The 17,406-nt window shown below is 39.3% G+C and overlaps 1 long non-coding RNA gene across 2 annotated transcripts in view; it reads right to left on the minus strand.

Annotated features, from left to right (window-relative positions):
* Positions 1 to 11,831: 11,831 nt before the first annotated feature.
* Positions 11,832 to 17,406, minus strand: part of LOC307010112 — a 28,079-nt gene continuing 22,504 nt past the window's right edge. For both annotated transcript variants that reach the window (XR_013800155.1, XR_013800156.1), the window contains 3 exons: positions 14,524 to 14,703; positions 13,169 to 13,233; positions 11,832 to 11,883 (listed from right to left, as the gene is read on the minus strand). This is a non-coding gene — a long non-coding RNA (uncharacterized lncRNA). The remainder of the gene's footprint in view (positions 11,884 to 13,168; positions 13,234 to 14,523; positions 14,704 to 17,406) is intronic.

The following is a 17,406-nucleotide window of genomic DNA, read 5'->3' on the forward strand; positions in this document are numbered from 1 at the left end:
GGAGTACAAGGTTATGGGATGCATTATGTGAATGCTTGGCTAAAGAGACGTGTCTTTAATCTAAATGTAAAGTGGGAGAATGTGTCTGAGCCTCGAACATTATCAGGAAGGCTGTTTCAGGCTTTAGAAGCCAAATGTGAGAGTGCTCTCCCTCCTTTAGTGGACTTAGATATCCTACGTACTCCCAAAAGCCCAGAGTTTTGTGGTCTTAAAGGGCGTGATGGATTGTAAGGCGATAGAAGATCAGTTAAATACAGGACCCAAACCATTTAGGGCCTTTTAGGTCAGTAGCAATTGTAATCGATACAGAATTTAATATGTAACCAGTGTAGAGATGATAAAATGTATGTTATTTTCTTGACCTGGTAAGAACTCTAGCAGCTGCATTTTGGACTAACTGTAGCTTGTTTATTGAGGATGCAGGACAACCAGCTAGTAAAGCATTACAGTAATCCAATCTAGAGGTCATGAATGCATGAACTAGCTTTTCTGCATCAGATCCAGATAACATGTTCCGTAGCTTAGCAAAGTTTCTGAGGTGGAAGTTTTGAAACGTTTGAAAATAAGATTATCAAATGAGTTGCTGTCTAATATAACACCCAGGTTTTTACCTGTAGAGGACGAAGCAACATCCTTCTAGATGCAAATTGTATTCTAAGAGATTCTGTGTATGGGTATTTCGTACAATAAGAAATACCTCAGTCTTATCCATATTTAATAGAAGAAAATTACGTTAACACCCTCTGTTAACTTGGATAATTTAGAGATTTCATCGGGTCGTAATGAAATATATAACTGAGTATCATTGGCATAACCGTGTAAAAGAATTCCATATTTTCTAATAATATTACCAAGAGGCAGCATGAATACTGAAAATAGCAGAGATCCTAAAACAGGCCCTTGTGGCACTCCATAATTGAATGACATGAACTTTCCCTGTTTAAATAAACAAAAAAGATAACAGTCAGATAGGTACGCTCTAAACCACCCTAATGCCTCTCCCTGATAACCGGTGTAATTTTGTAATAAATCTAAAAGTTTGTCATGATCTATTGTGTCAAAAACAGCACTGAGAACAAGCAAAACCAGTATTGAGACGCAGCCCTGGTCAGAAGCTGGAAGTTACTAGACACAAAGAAGATACTTTTTCTAGTATTTTAGACATAAATGGAAGATTTGAAATGGGTCTGCCAATTAATCTTGTTTCTTATTGAGAGGCTTAATATGAATTATATGGAAAAAAATGTTTTTAAGTTAGTGTACTTGGTTAGCATGGAGACAACAATGTCAGATGAAATATGAGATATGATGTGACAAATAAAGACAAAATAAAGATAAATTAATATTCAATCTGTAATTATGCAAATTAGCCTTAGTAAGACAAATGGATAAGCCATTTTATTCCAAGAATGTTTCAAATTTAATTCTCAATACAGAATAATATAAAAAATACATAATTTGAGATGTGATGGAAATGACACTGCTGTAGGAATTTTCTAGATGTCTCAGAAAAAAATGACAATGGAATTAAATAAACTAGTGCACATAAAGTATGAAAAGTGTGTATTTTTCTCTCTAAGTGCATAGAGCCAAAAGTGTCCCTAGTTGAAGAAACACTCTATATTCTCCAGCAAAATGCAATCTGAATCCAACATATATGCATGCAAAGAAAGATGTGTGGTCAGACAGTACAGAGAACTACTTTCTTTGCTTCTATTTTCTTCTTCTCTCGCTCCATTTCTATAATCACAGGAAGAGAGTTTTCCCGCTCTCCATTCATCCTCAGCTCAACCCAAACAAGAACCCATTTCTCCTTAAACACTCTTAGTCTCAAGCCTATAATTTAGATTTAACTTAATGTATCCACCAAATATTTCCCAAATTCAGCAAATCAAAATGATATCCTCCATCTTGGAGTAATTATGTGTTCATTTTGTTTTTTCCAGCCCGACCACAGCTTGAGACTAAATGTCTCGATCTCCACCATCAATTCCCCTGAGCAAACATGCGTGTGTTTGCGTTGATCGTGTATGTGTGTGTTTGTATGAGGTCACATCAACCTCCATCGCTCCTCTAATCCCACCCCGACTCTCCTCCGCGAAGCGACAGATCATCAGAGGAAGACCAGAAGCATTCACAGAGCAATTGTGAATGAAACTTTACCCAGCGCAAAAAAAGTGGAAAGAGAGAATGACAGAAAAAGAGAGGGAAAAAAGCAACTGCAGGCTCGAAACCACAGCCAGGCTTGAGTTTTATGGGAAAATACTTCAGAAAAGTCTGATTCCACAAGAAACAGACTCACAGGCGAAGACAACACACACAGACAAGAGATTTTTTAAACCCTCAGGGCCGTAGACGCACGCACTAAGTCACTTCACATGCAAAATTGCTAATCGAGCCACAGATGTTGCTAATTTAGAGATAATTACAACTGTCCAGTCACAAACAAACTTGAACAACAACTCGGAATGTTGGGATTCATTTGGAATATTTGGGTTCTGTCATCTCACTAAACGCACCCATTTTACCACAAAGTGTCCCGACAACCCCCACATACTGGAGTTAATTGTGTGAGACAAACATGAAATAAGAACGTAAAAGTGTGTGTATGGTAATATTAAAGGAGAGAAACGGAGAACGGTTCTGTGACAGTGAAGATGGGGGTGTGTTTTTCTGTGTGTGTGGTTTTAATTATCTAGACTGCAGAGCTGCGGGTATGCGTCTGTATCTGTGTCAATGTGTGCGCGTCTGTGTGTGTGTATATGTGCTGTGGGTATGTGACTTTGCCAGGACGTCCCATGAGGCAAAGCGCTGACGCCTCACAGCCCTGCCAAAGCAGCCACAGACTCCCCCCCTCACTCACTCACAGACACACACACCCACACAGTGAAAAACAAGGCACGGCCCAGCCGCCGAACTCGGGTCGCCGTAACGGAGGGGCAACGACGGGGCCACATCACATCTGACAAAACAATCACATAAGTTCAAACAAACGCACATGAGTCTGAAGACTGTACGAAGTCATTATAAAAGGAAGAAATGCGTTTATACTGACGTCATTCTCTCTTTCTTGGAGGGGTGGGAGAGAATGAAGCAGACTAAACATTGGGAGGAATATTCGATATGCGCTATCATTAAATCTGCTGCAAATGAACCCGTTCTGAGAGATGAGCCGGAGACGTAACACTTATCGGGTCTTAAACTTGAACTACAAAGCAGAGAAGCTATTTGATGTTCATGATATGCCGTTTTAGGGGCTGCTATACATTAGGCGTCTCCTCTCGGGCCGGCAGATCTATAGTACTGACAGCTATAACTACAGATAGTCCAAATGGAGCTATTTTCGCACTAGCTGTGATCCGGTGACAGGCCCGTGTGTGTGTGTGGTATAGAGTGTTCACTAATGAATACCCTAGAGAGATTTTGCTTTTGGAGAGCAGACGAAAAGTATCGTTGTGCAAATGACACTCACATATCCTTTTATGTGAGTAAATATGCTTTGCATGCTCACCACACGCATATAAGAAAGAGAAGTCGATGGAAAAAAAGGCCACACGCAAAAGCAAGCGCATCCCTCCTTGCTGATTATATGTTTGGACAAATTGGTTTTGTAGTAGGCTACAAAGCGAATCCAGACAGTTGTGGCGAAGCGTTTCAAGTTGCTTGTGTATCATATCTGTTTGTGACGAACTAATCTAAACTCGTTTGTTGTTCACTTTATGGCGAATTCTAAATAAAGCCTGAAGCCGTTCGTTTGAAGTGTGCGAGCCAGTGAGCATGTAAGCATATATGTGAACAATTGCTTGATTATTCGAAATGAAAAACCATGTTAAGAATGTAGCTTGTCAACACATACAGTGAAAACCAGTTTCTGCTCAAATGCATGAGGGTGGTCTGACACGTGGTCTGTTGGGGTAGTGTTCATACTATAGGGATGCACTGGGACAAAGAAACAGGGAATTATGCATAAATGTAACTATTGCCTGTTCCCTCATGAAAAAGAACACTTCTATCTTCTATCAGCACACCAAGTATGCTATCAACACCATGCTTCTCCAAAGAGTACTTACTACATAAATAATATTTAAAAGAACCGTGCTCAAAAGTTTACACACCCCTTGCAGAATCTGCAAAATGGGGATGGGGTTATGGTTGTTCTTGAGTCCCTTGTGTGTTCTGAGAAGTTAAACTGCCCAATGTTCTTTAGAAAAATCCTTCAGGTCCTGCAAATTCTTTGGTTTTCCAGCATTTTTTGCATATTTTAACCCTTTCCAGTGACTAAATGATTTTGAGATCCATCTTTTCACACTGAGGTTTAAACATGCATTGATGTTCAGAAGTAAACAATGCATTAAGAGCCGGGGGTGAAAACTTTTTGAATTTGAAGATCAAGTTAAATTGTACGTCATCTGTCTTCTGGGAACCATGTAAGTATCTTCTGTTGCTTCCGAAGGGCAGTACTAAATGATTTTTTTTTTATATTTAAACAAAATAAGAAACATCTTCATCCTGTTCATAAGTTTTCACCCCCGGCTAATGCATCGTATTTCCGTCTGGAGCATCGGTGACTGTTTGAACCTTTTTGAGTGCCTCAAACTCAACTATTAAACAACAGAATTTATTATTTATCACAGCATTTCTTAGTCTTGGTTAATGTTAATTTCTAAGTATACTAATACATTTTTTTGTATAAGTTACCAATGTATTATGAACAAACATGAATTAACAATGAAAAATAGTATATTTAAAATGAACATAAACCTAGATTAATAAATGCTCATTGTTCATTGTTATTTCATGATGCATTAACTGATGGTAACATATTAACCTTTATTATAAAGCGTTACCTTTGGGACTGCAGGGAGCATCCATCCCCCATCATGTTTGTCTTCTAGCAGGTGAGCAGACTCATGTGACTGAATTGATTTCATGTGCTCATGTGCAGACAAATAGCAACAGAAGTGGGATATGGCAGCCGGCGACGGGGAAGGAATACATCCGTCACTATGGTTTAAATGGCCGGCATTTTTTCCTCTCTTAAAAACCTTTGGGAATTTACTTAATATCTAAATTTGGTTTTGACAGCCGGCAAGTCGACAGATCCACCGGGAAAAAATCCAGGGCCTCCCAATAGCCAGTCAATCCCTGACATGATCTGACACATTGTGAAGGTCGGACAACCTGGGTTTGGGTCTGGCTTGGTAAATGTTTTGATTTCATTATTCCTTCTTCTCCCTATTATTTCTTACGTATCCTCTCCTATATGTATGACCAGCGATAAAAGCATTCAAGTAAATCATTTATGACAGGCCATTTTTGACTGTTCTATTTTAGTTGTCTAGCTCCTCCCAATGTGAATTTTGATTGGTCTGAAATTCTGCTCCACATAAGCGTATATCAATCAGAAAGTATAATCTGATTGGCTGTGATATTCCACACTGAATGCAAAAATGCTGCATGAGTGTGTTCATCCCAGTGAACCTGTGATGAGAGGGAGAATAAAAAAGTGGAAAGAATGGGAACAAATGGTGTGACAAAGACTGAAAGAGAGATTGATGGAGGAAGAAGAAGGAAGAGGGAAGAAAAGCGAGACTGTTAGAAGGAGTAGGAGAGCAGGATGGCTGGCAGGGAGTATATTTCTGAGGGGGTAAAAGGGATCTGCCTTTATTCGGAGAGGAAAGAAAAGTAGACAAGAGAGAGGCAAAACAAAACACAGAGGACAAAAGGAACAGAACAATAAGGAAAAGCAGTAACTCTGCTGTTTTATTCAGACAAGCATTAATATTTAACATCAGCCTGACACGTCAAACACACATGGATGTAATGAGAGCATGAAAGGCAGAGAGATTAGCTCTGTTCCAAAACCTATGAGCCGCCTCACCTACTACCTAAATAGGCAGCTGCCTTCTTAGGCAACTTCCTAACAGAAATGGATTTGGTAATCAGCTTGGAGCGCTTTACATAGATAGCAACTCTGTGTGTCACACAAATAGCTCTCTACACAGGAGATGTGTCCTTAATAGCATTTTGCATGTGGCTAAGCAAATGTGATAATGCTGTGTGCTGCCTTAAAACCCATTCACACCAAGAACGATAATTATAAAGATAAATAGCGATAACTATATTAGCGTCCACACCAGCGTATGATATCGTTCTGTTTATTCTAAGCGCGTGCCGATTTAAATGCTCGAGGTAGCTACAGCAAGATGGATTCTGATTGGCTGTCAATGTTTTTATCGTTCATCAGCTGGATAAAATCGTTCTGAGAGTGATTCCAACGATATCGTTTCTCTGTGCCGTTATTGTTATAGCTGTGGTGTGAACTCTGCTATTCTTTAATATTGAGAACGATTTTTAGAACTATATCTTTATAGTTATCGTCCTTGGTGTGAACGGGCCTTTAGAATTTGTCCACAATGAGGCGGCAGAATACGATGCCTAAACGGTTAAATGAATACGGTTTATTAGGCTATGTTGAGATACAGTTATGCATACAGTTACCTTTATGCAAAGGTAACTGGTTTGACAGTTTAAAATCATTTGAAATTTATTGTCAAACATTTAAAAACAATATGAAAGAAGAATACAATTATCACATTTTTGGAGAGCTTATGGAATAGTTCATTCATTACTTTAAAAGTGGACAAACAGGATTACATTTTGGATAAAATACACCGTCAACAAAAATCTGAAAACAAAAATATATAGAAATCTACTGTATTTTACTACTGTAATGGGTGGAGTCTACAGCCACTATTATTAGGCTACTACCCTATTATTACTACCATGTGCATATTTGCTAATACGGCAAGGACAATTTGGAAACACAGGGATGGGTCATGGTCGTTAATGACATTATTCTGTAGAATAACCCATCTATGATGCCTTATAATGCTCAATCTGTAGGCAGCTATAGGTTGCTGGAGCACCGCCGTTTTTCATGTACTCTTTGTTATTTAGCTAACCCAAAGAATAACCAAAAACTTGTGCAACTGTGCAACTCATCTGGCTTCAGGGTTTTTTTCATAACATAGCTTTAATTCAAAGTGCTTTTCTTCAAATAATCTAAGACCGAGAGGGAGCTTTATAAACGAAGGTCAGACTGATCCTCAAACCTCAGCTAAGCACCACGATAAAGAAAAGGAGTTTTCCGAGGAGAGGCCTCTTCTCTTTCTTTTATTTTTCATATCCCTCCTCACACCTGTTTACTACAGGAAGCGATGATGTCAGCCTCTCAACCCTCTGGCAATTGGCAAATAGGGGAAAGTGTTTGTGTGTGTGTGTGTGTGTGCGCAAGGAGGGTTTATTTATCAGTAATCCTAGTTTTTTATTTCCTCTGTGCTCCGACTCGCACAATAACACTCAACTGTGCGAGTTTATGCTTTGCCCCTTTCCTCTCTCATTCTCTGTGTCTGTCTTTCTCTATCACTCTCCCTTTCTTCCACATTTCCCTCAAAGAAATGAATTTCTCCTCTTTACACGCCTCTGTCTAATTACTTTGGAGAGGAAGGAGAAAAAAAAGAGGGAGAGGGGTTACATACAAAAAGAGAGTGAAAAAAGAATACGCCGCATTCTTGTACTGCTCTACACAAACGCAATAAAGAAACGGGGGCTGGAGGGGCACGATGGTCTATAAAAAAAGACTCATTCCAGCAGGAGAGGCAGGGGGAGGGGGCTCTGAATAAATTAATCAGCCCGATTGGCTTTTTGGAGGCTGGAATCGAGAGCTGTGATTGGCCAAATGACCGTGAGGAGGGGGCTCTGATTGGTCGATGTGGCTGTGAGAAAGGGGAGACCCTGACTAGCCTGTGTTACTCCGAGGCTACGCGGGCTGACCTTCAGCACACACACATACGGCCATACAAACACACAGAAGCATCACACCTCTGTGTGTCTGGAGAGGGGTAATTAAAACTTCAGGAGGAGGGAGGTGAAGAGGGAACAGGGAGAAAGGTGGCCAAAAAAGCAAGTGTGTGTGTGTGTGTGTCCCTGCTGTGTCAGCCCTGCAGACAGACATCTGCCTCATTATCAACAGCACTTCACTGCATGAGCTCCATTATCCCTCTCTCAAGTGTCCCTGTGTGTGTGTTCGCATGTAGTGGCTGTAAGCAAGAGAATGTTCCAGATAAATGAAAATATATAATGCCGATTTCCATTCATGCATCTGGTGAAGTGCTAGTAATACATTTAAATATGTATTATATATAAATATTCAGAAATTCACTCCCCTCAAGCAGTTAGCTGTTTGTTTGTATGAGTGTTGTGTGAATATAAAAGTTTTGATTTCTGTGTGTCATTAAATAATTACGTCAATGATGCAAGCAAGTGCACTTCTGAGGATGAGTAAACTCACTAAAATCAATTGGTTAGATTGCATCTGGTAATATTTGAGTGTACTGGTTTTTATTAAGATGATTATATATCACAAACCTGAGTACATTGGGTTACATTAAGGAAAGTCAGTTTTATAGTTAATCCAAAAACCATTTACTCACCTTCCAGTTGTACTCAACCTTACTCTCCGATCTCCTTCTTTCTTTCTTTTTGCACAAACTGACTGAAGCTGTGGTCACAGACTTTGAGCTCGTAAAATCTCTACGGACACTGCAGCTGTTGTAACTTGACATCACACTCTGCTGCATCTTCTTTTAGAAACAAAATTCAACATGTAAAAATATGCAGTCTACTCCAGTTTACTGCAATCCTGCAGATTTGAACATTTTGCTCTTTTAAAGCTGACGTCAAAATGTAAGGCATCAATCTTCTACTTGTCTCACTTCTTTGGTAATACGAATTCGCTAGGCAGAGTTCACCAAACTTGAATTTCGGAAAGCAACTAAATCTGCATGGAAGTCAATGGATCTAAATGTAGTGTGACTGCCCCGTTAAAGAATGTACCGTACTACTGCAGACTAGATCTATAGATCTATAGTCTATAGACTCTAAAATGACAACAAAAAGAAAAATAACTAAAAGTTCAGAAAGTAGTGCACTTAACATGCCAAGTCCAAGTCCTCTAAAGCTGGTAATTTGGTCACATTAGGGTCCAATTCTCACTATTAACTAACTATTAACCATGACTTGTGCCTCAATAAACTCCTAATTACTGCTTATTAATAGTTAGTAAGGTAATTGTTAAGTTTAGGTATTGGGTATAGGTTTAGGGATGTAGAATAGGGTCATGGATCGGCGATATGGCCTAAAATATACATTGCAGCCTCTTGCTGCATACATTGCTGCTGCTTGTCGGACGGCTTAAATCCGAACCAAGTCCAACTATAATGGATGTTGCACCGATCTTTTTCACCAGCTCCTCCGTTTCGCTCTTGCCATGTTTACTCAAGATGACGACGAATATGATGCGTTTCAGCATGGTTTCAACCGGTTGCAGCTCGTGGCTCTAAATTTCGCGGGTAGATTGCGTCATCAACATGCATTATTGCGATAGTGCAATAGAATTAAAATCTCTATCGTAGGCCAATTTTGTATCGTTTATATCGCATATCGTTTATATCGCCCATTACTAGTTTCTCATGTTGTGTCTGAAGCTGCTATATTTTAATTTATATATAAAACCGTGTACAGCAAAGACAAATATGTCCATGAATGATGACTTAATGGGAAAGTTCGCCCCCAAAAAAGAATAGTCTGTCATCATTACTCCAAACCTGAATAACTACTGCAGAACAAAAAGTTTTCAAAAATTTTGAGAAATGTCCATACAATGGAACTCAGTGGTAAACTGTCTGGTTACCAACATTCTTCAAATTATCTTCCTTAATGTTCCACCGAAGAAAGAGAGTCATGCAGGTTTGGAACAACACGAGGGCGAGTAAATGATTCTGAAATTAATTTTCATTTTTGGGTGAACTGTCCCTTTAAATTTCTCTTTGTCTCATAATACAGCATTATGTGGAAGGTTACTGCTATAATAGTCTTCAACATTTCTTCTTTCATTTTATCTTGCTCAAAAGAAAAAAGTAAGGTTTGGAATGTGATTAAATGATGACAGAATGTTTATTTTTGGGGTAAACTATCCCTTTAAGGGTCAGATAAGGAAGACAAAGTGCAGAGGCAACAACTGTATTTTACAGTATGCAGTGTTTTTTTGTTTGTTTTTTTCACTCTCAGCTTTGAACTTTGATGTAGTTTTCTCATAGCTTTCTCATTATAAGATTTGCTTTACACAGACTTAGTGGTCACCGTACTGAGTCATTGAGCCGCCCGCAGGCAATATCAAGCCAGGTTAAATGAAACAATTTTTTTATAATTACAGTTCTCATTTTATGTTGTATTTCAGATCAATAGTCGCACCATAAAGATCACTGAAAGACATAAGTGCATTTTCACACCTATATGCGATGCTGAATTAGATAATAGATCTTCACGCCTGATGGGTCACAAACTCTTATATTTCATAAGAAAGTTTTTTCTATTGATTTTTTTCTATTGTATATCTGCTAAAACGACTGAACAGCAGTGATAAAACGAATTCAGAACTGAAAGTGTGTGTGATCTCAAACCGAATACAGGATAGTTTAATGTGTACGTTTAGAGACAACACTATTGGACTGTAGGACTGGTGTCAGAACCAACACTGCAAGCGCCTCAAATAAAAATCACTTCTTCCATTCAAAGGCCTTGAAGATGCAACTAACAATGACATCTCGTTCAGAGCTGACGTCAAAACCCCCGGACTCCTTTAACGGGCAGATTTGATGTGGCGTCGCTGCTGCCCATCTGAGTGAGTGCGTGTTAATGTGTCAAGGTACACTGAGCAATAGAGTAGAAAGAGGTTTTTGTAAGCATGTGTATATGAGTGTGTGTGGTGGAATTCTTTGCCGTCAGTAGAAAAGGAGCACTGTGAAGGTGAACTGGGGAGGAGACCAACGAAAACACCCCTTCCCACACGCACACACTCGGCCGTTGAGCGTCAGTAGTGTGGTGCCGACTCTCAGTAAGGCCCTCTGTCGAAGGACCGAGTTAGTCAAAGGAACATTTCAGCAAAAAATGGAAAAAAGGAAATAAGAAAAACATGCCAAACTTCCCCTGTGGCGTCAGTTACCTTTAAAGGTGAAGGCTAGTAACTGAAAGAGGCTGAGCGTTATTCACCCTCAGGAGAAAAAAAACAAACAAATCACCTTGGATTCCTAATTCATGTCTATAAAAAGACGACACTTTCAAATAAAAGACCTGATTGTAGCATATTCACGGTTCAGTTTCTGTGCGTTTGCTGGTTTCCATTGTGATGTGACAGGAGCTGATTATGTCTGACTGGTTCTGGATTTCATTGGGAGGCGACTGAAGCTCCTTTGAGTTTGGGTTCGTTTGGGCAATTCCATCTGGACCCTCTCCACACTCCTGCAGTGTTCACAGCCTTCACTGAGACAGAAGAAGCCCACACAGCACCATTAAATATCCAGCCTCAGAAATACACTTTTTATCTCACTTTTCAACTCTTTGTTCTAATGCTACAAAGCTACGTCTAGCTTCATATATGTGTGTTTTGTGTGTGTGTGTGTGTGTGTGTGTGTGTGTGTGTGTGTGTGTGTGTGTGTGTGTGTGTGTGTGTGTGTGTGTGTGTGTGAGTGTGTTTTGTCTGAAGATGAAGAGAGGAAGGCCACTAAAAATACAGAATACAGATTTGAAAGAGAAAGAGTACTATAAATTAAATTATCCTTTAAATAACCTGAAGGCCACGAACAAACATGTGGTCGTGTTTCTGAAAAACAGGGAGATGTTTTAATGTGATTCTATTTAAAAAAAAATCAATTTAAAGAGAAAAATGTCAGTGGATGAGGAAAATGATTTATTTTCGACAACATACTTTTGCTGTTTCCATGGTTACTTATGTTACATTTATTTGACCTTCCATTACGGGTCCTGGGGAAACAAAATGCGACACATTGATTTTCATTTAATCCATTGTTTTTATTTTCATTACATGTTTCAGTTACGTTGGGTGAACAGGAACAAACTATAGCCAACTCTTGGACCAAAATCGATTTTTTTTTAAATAGATTATTTTAGACTTGCTTGTTTTGATGTTGTCTGTCAAGTTGAATCCTCTAATATTGTTAGGGAAACTAATGGCTGTGTCAAATGCTTATTCCATCACAACACATTGACATTGCTGACTCAATTTAGCCTATGTAGGTCTGAGGCTCTGAGCTCTTTTTGCCTGGAGGGCACAAACTACCCTACAGCAGTTTATGAGCTATTGTTAAAAAAAATTCTGCAGCCCGGGACAAGTTTAACATGAGCTCGTTCTCTCGCTCTCTCTCTCTGAGCATGTATTTACATTCATAGTATGTTCTAAACTTATGCTAAGCAACTTGAAGTGAATAAAGTGAACACATCACATTAAATAGCAAATGTGAGTTAGTTCCCTTTAGGGCAAGTCAGCGGCCATTTTGGTAACAACCCGAGCAGCTCAGGGGGTATTAAATGGACTAGCAAGTTTATATCTCACAAGTCAGCAATCGAGAAAGACAAAATGTCGCAATTAACTTTTCTGAAGGATCATGTGACACTGAAGACTAGAGTAATGGCTGCTGAAAATTAAGCTTTGCACCACTGGAATAAATTACATTTTATAATATATTCAAATAGAAAACAGATAGTTTTAACTGTATTTGTATCAAATAAATGCAGCCTTGGGGACCATAAGAGACTTTTTTCAAAACATAAAAAATGAATGAGGTACATATGGTAATATCTAAATGAATACACACATACAGGTAAAGTTAGGACAATTATCTCTGACTTTATGTCATACTTGTGTATATGATCGTTTTGTTGCCAACAGTTGTAGAGGTTCACATCACACATTACGATCAGATCAGGTACAAATAGTTACATTACACACATTTTTACATTTTATAGTGTGTGTAACAGCGAATTATATTATTTATTTGACTGTGAGAGGCAGAATCAGGCCAAAGAAACACAGAGGAAAAAAGTGATGAGAGCACTGTGCTTATTTTTGGGTATAATCGTAAATAGTTGTGCATTTCAATCATCAAACCTCATTCATCACAACCTGCAGGTCAATTGAGTTGAATCATTAAATCCAAATTCAGTCTATGGCTATTATGACCGTTCCATCAACAAAAAATATTGGCATATATACATAAACTAAAAGTGTTACAATTTTAAAAAATCTTACCACAGGGGATCCAGTAATCCAAGCTAAGGTTTTGCACACGTCTTGAGGCATTTTAGGAAGAAAATCTGCAAAAACATTAATAGTATTTTAGACATAACTGCAGGGCTGAATTTGTCAGGGTATGGCTAAATTAATCTGACTCATACATTCCCATCTTTGAACCATAATCTAAGTGTGATTTTCAAATTATTGTTCTGCTTTTCTACTGTATGTCGTCAATCTATGCGGCTCACAACGGGCAGGGATGTGGCTCAAATAGCAGGGATGCAACATGGAGAAAGAACAATGAATGTGAGAGAAGCAGAGAAACAATAGAAAGTGTGCAGCATACACACACACACACACACACACACACACGATTCATCCACATTCCGAGAAAAAAAATACGGTGGTTTATAGCACCCGTGGGTTACCAGCACGCCAGAAACGCTTCCACTGTATGCTTGGCACTGCCAGCGTGCCAACAACACGTACACAAATATGCACACAGCAGTAAAACACAACACTCCTACTTCTGTGTGTGCCTCTATATCTTTTTTTATCTGTTTGGGAGTGTGTAAAATGATATCCAAAATTGCTTCTGAATCTAAATATGTGTGAGTGTCTGCCTTCGCCTTGTTAAAGTTAATGGGCTTAAGCTGAACAGCAGCCCATCCAGAGCAACAGCTGTAAAATGCAACAAATTATATCACACAGGGGCAATAACAGCCACACACACACACACACACACACACACACACACACACACACACACACACACACACACACACACACACACACACACACACACACACACACACACACACACACACACACACACACACACACACACACACACACACAAAGATGAGATGAGATATGCTGAAGTGCACACTCAGCTTCCCTTGTAAAAAAGAAAGAAAGAAGTAGACCTACACTTTAGCCTACTTCTTAAAAAGAGTTATTATGGAAATTATATACTTTCAAAGAATATACTCAAGTGTGAATTGAATGTAATGTTCTTGAACACTTAAAGGCACACTATGCAAGATTTGTACCTTAATGTAACAGCTTCAAAGTCATTTCGATGGTAAACAAACCATGGTAGGGCAATGGTAGGGCAAATCATCCCTATAGCAAAGCAGCAATGCAGGTTTGAGAGGTGGCGCCCCACCAAAACTCACGAGAATCACGGCTTGCTTTACGGCACGACGTCACATATATCAACAACATATGAAGCAGCCTCTATGGAAGACACTAGCACGCATTTCAGACGTGAATCATGGCAGAGTCAACGAAGAAAGCACAGTCGGAAGAGTCAAGGAAAAGAAAACGAGAAACCGGACAAGAGGCTTTCACTCGGTGGGAAACATTACCTGGTCAGTAGACATCTTCGGAGTCTATCTGTGCCTGTTCGATGTACGCTTCCATCCTACAGGTACCGGTACAGCCCTCAAACACTGTAGTTGTAGCTGAGGCCTGGAAGAGTGTTCTGTGTTGTCGACATGTTGAGAAGGCACTTCAAATCCACTTTTATTTCATTAATATTGTATTATCTGCAAGCAAAAAAATTTTAAATTACTTTTAAGAATGTACACTACAAATGCATATTCAATACAATTAAGCTCACTTCTTTTTCACAAGAGATATAATGCACTAAAAAGCAAAAATGCAATTTACCAGGGAATACGCCGAAAATCTGTGAATATATGTTTACAGTAAAAGTTCATAAAGAAAAATAAAAGGAAATGCTTTTATTGAGCATATTAATAAAAAAACTTTGGTAGCCTGTGAGGTTTAAGCTATGTATATTCGAGAAAGACACAAGACAAGAAGGGCAACATTTGCTTGGCCCAATCGTAACACACTCACACTCACACTCACAACCGGGCACCTCATGTGCCAACCACTGTAAATATTTAGAGGTCAGCAGTCACTGAGTGGAAAATCAAAGCCCTCAAACATGTGTATATGTGTGTACGCACATCGCAAACCACTCTCACTTTCAAAGAGTTCTTTTAACTCCCTTCACTGACAGGGAAAGAAAGCAGTTATCTGTCTGGGTGTGTGTGTGTGTGTGTGTGTGTGTGTGTGTGTACTTATCTGCACTGTGCCACAGCACTCAGGGCACCACATTAATCAAAACGTTTCCAGTTTAAATAAACAACACAACCCAGAGCAAGACTAAGTGCACCAAAGCGGACAGACACACACATTCACAAACCACTAATCTCTTTGGTGTAGCTCTATCTCGGCTTGTAAGGCAGAGACGGTGTGTGTACGGTAGTGGCCAATATCTACATTGGGGAAAAAAGAAAGACAGCGACAGGGTCTGATTTCAGAAAATGTTTAAGTCACAGCAGAGTGTATGTGTTTGTGTGTCGAGAGGTCTGTGTATGTATGTGGATATGTCAATGTTCAGTAAAGTGTTTATGTTCTTATTAGTGCTGCTTGTGAAGCAAAGCATCACTTCAATTCATCATTTTTCTTTTTTAGGAAGACACTTTTGCGTATAACTTATCCCACAAGGTTTGTATACGGACATCAGTGATACCTCAAATCATGCTGCTTTTTAAGCAGAGATGTGCTTGATCGGCTCTACGATTTTCACCTGGCAGACAAAAAAAATAAATGGATTTAAAAAATCCCATAGATTTACACAAAAAAAAGGTTGTTTAGATTGAAAAACCTTGTCAATCTGTCAATCTCCACCCAGAACCCAATGGAAACCACAAGAACACCCTAGCAACTGCCTAAAATACACAATTGACTAGGGCTAGGCGGTATGTTGAGTTTGTATGATATTTCGATACATTTTTCATAAACAATAAAGGATGAGGCAATACCATTTATGTCGATATACAGTAGAGCCTACTTTGATATGATAGTCTCCATCTGTAAATGTTAGAAAGCAGGGCCAAAAAAGGAATACTCGCCAAGCGACAAACGTAAGTGTTGGTAAGTATATGAAACAGTGTCAATCGTCAGTTGGCCAGCAAACATAAAAATAAAAAATACGTTTTTAATGTTAAGCTACAATAGGCAAAGAACAATCACTCATTGCTTGTGACTGAATAACTTTTGTAACTTTAATAAGGATTAATCTAGGTTTCATGGCTGGTAAAAATAAAATAAAAAATGTGTATATAAGATATTTACCATATATCACCGAGATCTTATTTTTTGGGCCATATCGCCCAGCCCTAGTGGCCACCTAAAACACCACAACTGCCCAGAACACATAGCATCCACCCAGAACATCCAACAAACTTCACTCCTAACAAGTGTCCCTTAAATCCCTAGCAACCCATCAGAGCACCCTAACAACCCCCAGAACACCATAGCAACCATCTAGAACACCACAGCAGCTGCCTAACAACGTGCCAACAACTGCTAAGCAACCGCCCAAAAATCTGATTTCCTAGGGCCGGTTGCACCAGCTGGGTTGAAAAAGCTGGGTTCAAGCTCTACACTGGGCTTAGCTACATAAAGCCTTCTGACAAATATTTACCCCTGTTGCACAAACTAAAACTATGACCAGGCCCAATTACGCCCAGCTATATTAAGATACCATTCAAACTTTGCTATTAATAGTCATAACATCACAACAAGTGAAGTCACCATCTGATTTCAATGCGTAAACGTTGCCTAAAGAATCAGCGTTTTTATACCTAAGGTAAACTATTTCGTTGGTTCGCAGGTTCATTGCCTTTATCGTGAAATTAAAGTTCTGCCTTTATTAAAATCAGTAGTCCGAAAAAGTCATGACTTTTCACTTTACCTTTTGCCTTTGACTAGGCGTACGCCTAGATGGTGCAACAGGTATTAATTCTATGCAGGCCTTAAAGCAACACCAAGAAACTTTTCCTCTGCGGTCGCCCTACAGGTTGGAAGCGGAATTGTCCATTACCGCTGTCGTAAATAATTTAGCCTACCGCAGCCTATCGCACGCAGGCTCAATGTTCATTCCGGCTTTGGAATGAACGATGTCCACAGACAAGGTAGAGTATGATAAAAGTATGATGTATTGCGACATCAGAAAAACAAAATAATGACTATTGTAACGCTTGACGTAAAGCAAGTCAAATTTAGTAGTTTTCTTATGCCTCATTAGAACTACAGAAACGCGACCCGATCTGGCAATCGTACATAGTGTGGTTATAGCAGATAAAGGACCGCAAACCGGAGGCATAAATGCCTTTCACCCTGTTACGACTTGATGAACCACTGAAACGATTTTGGAAACATTATTTTAAGGT

This window comes from Phoxinus phoxinus (assembly GCF_949152265.1).
Source record: "Phoxinus phoxinus genome assembly, chromosome: 14".
NCBI lineage: Eukaryota > Metazoa > Chordata > Actinopteri > Cypriniformes > Leuciscidae > Phoxinus > Phoxinus phoxinus.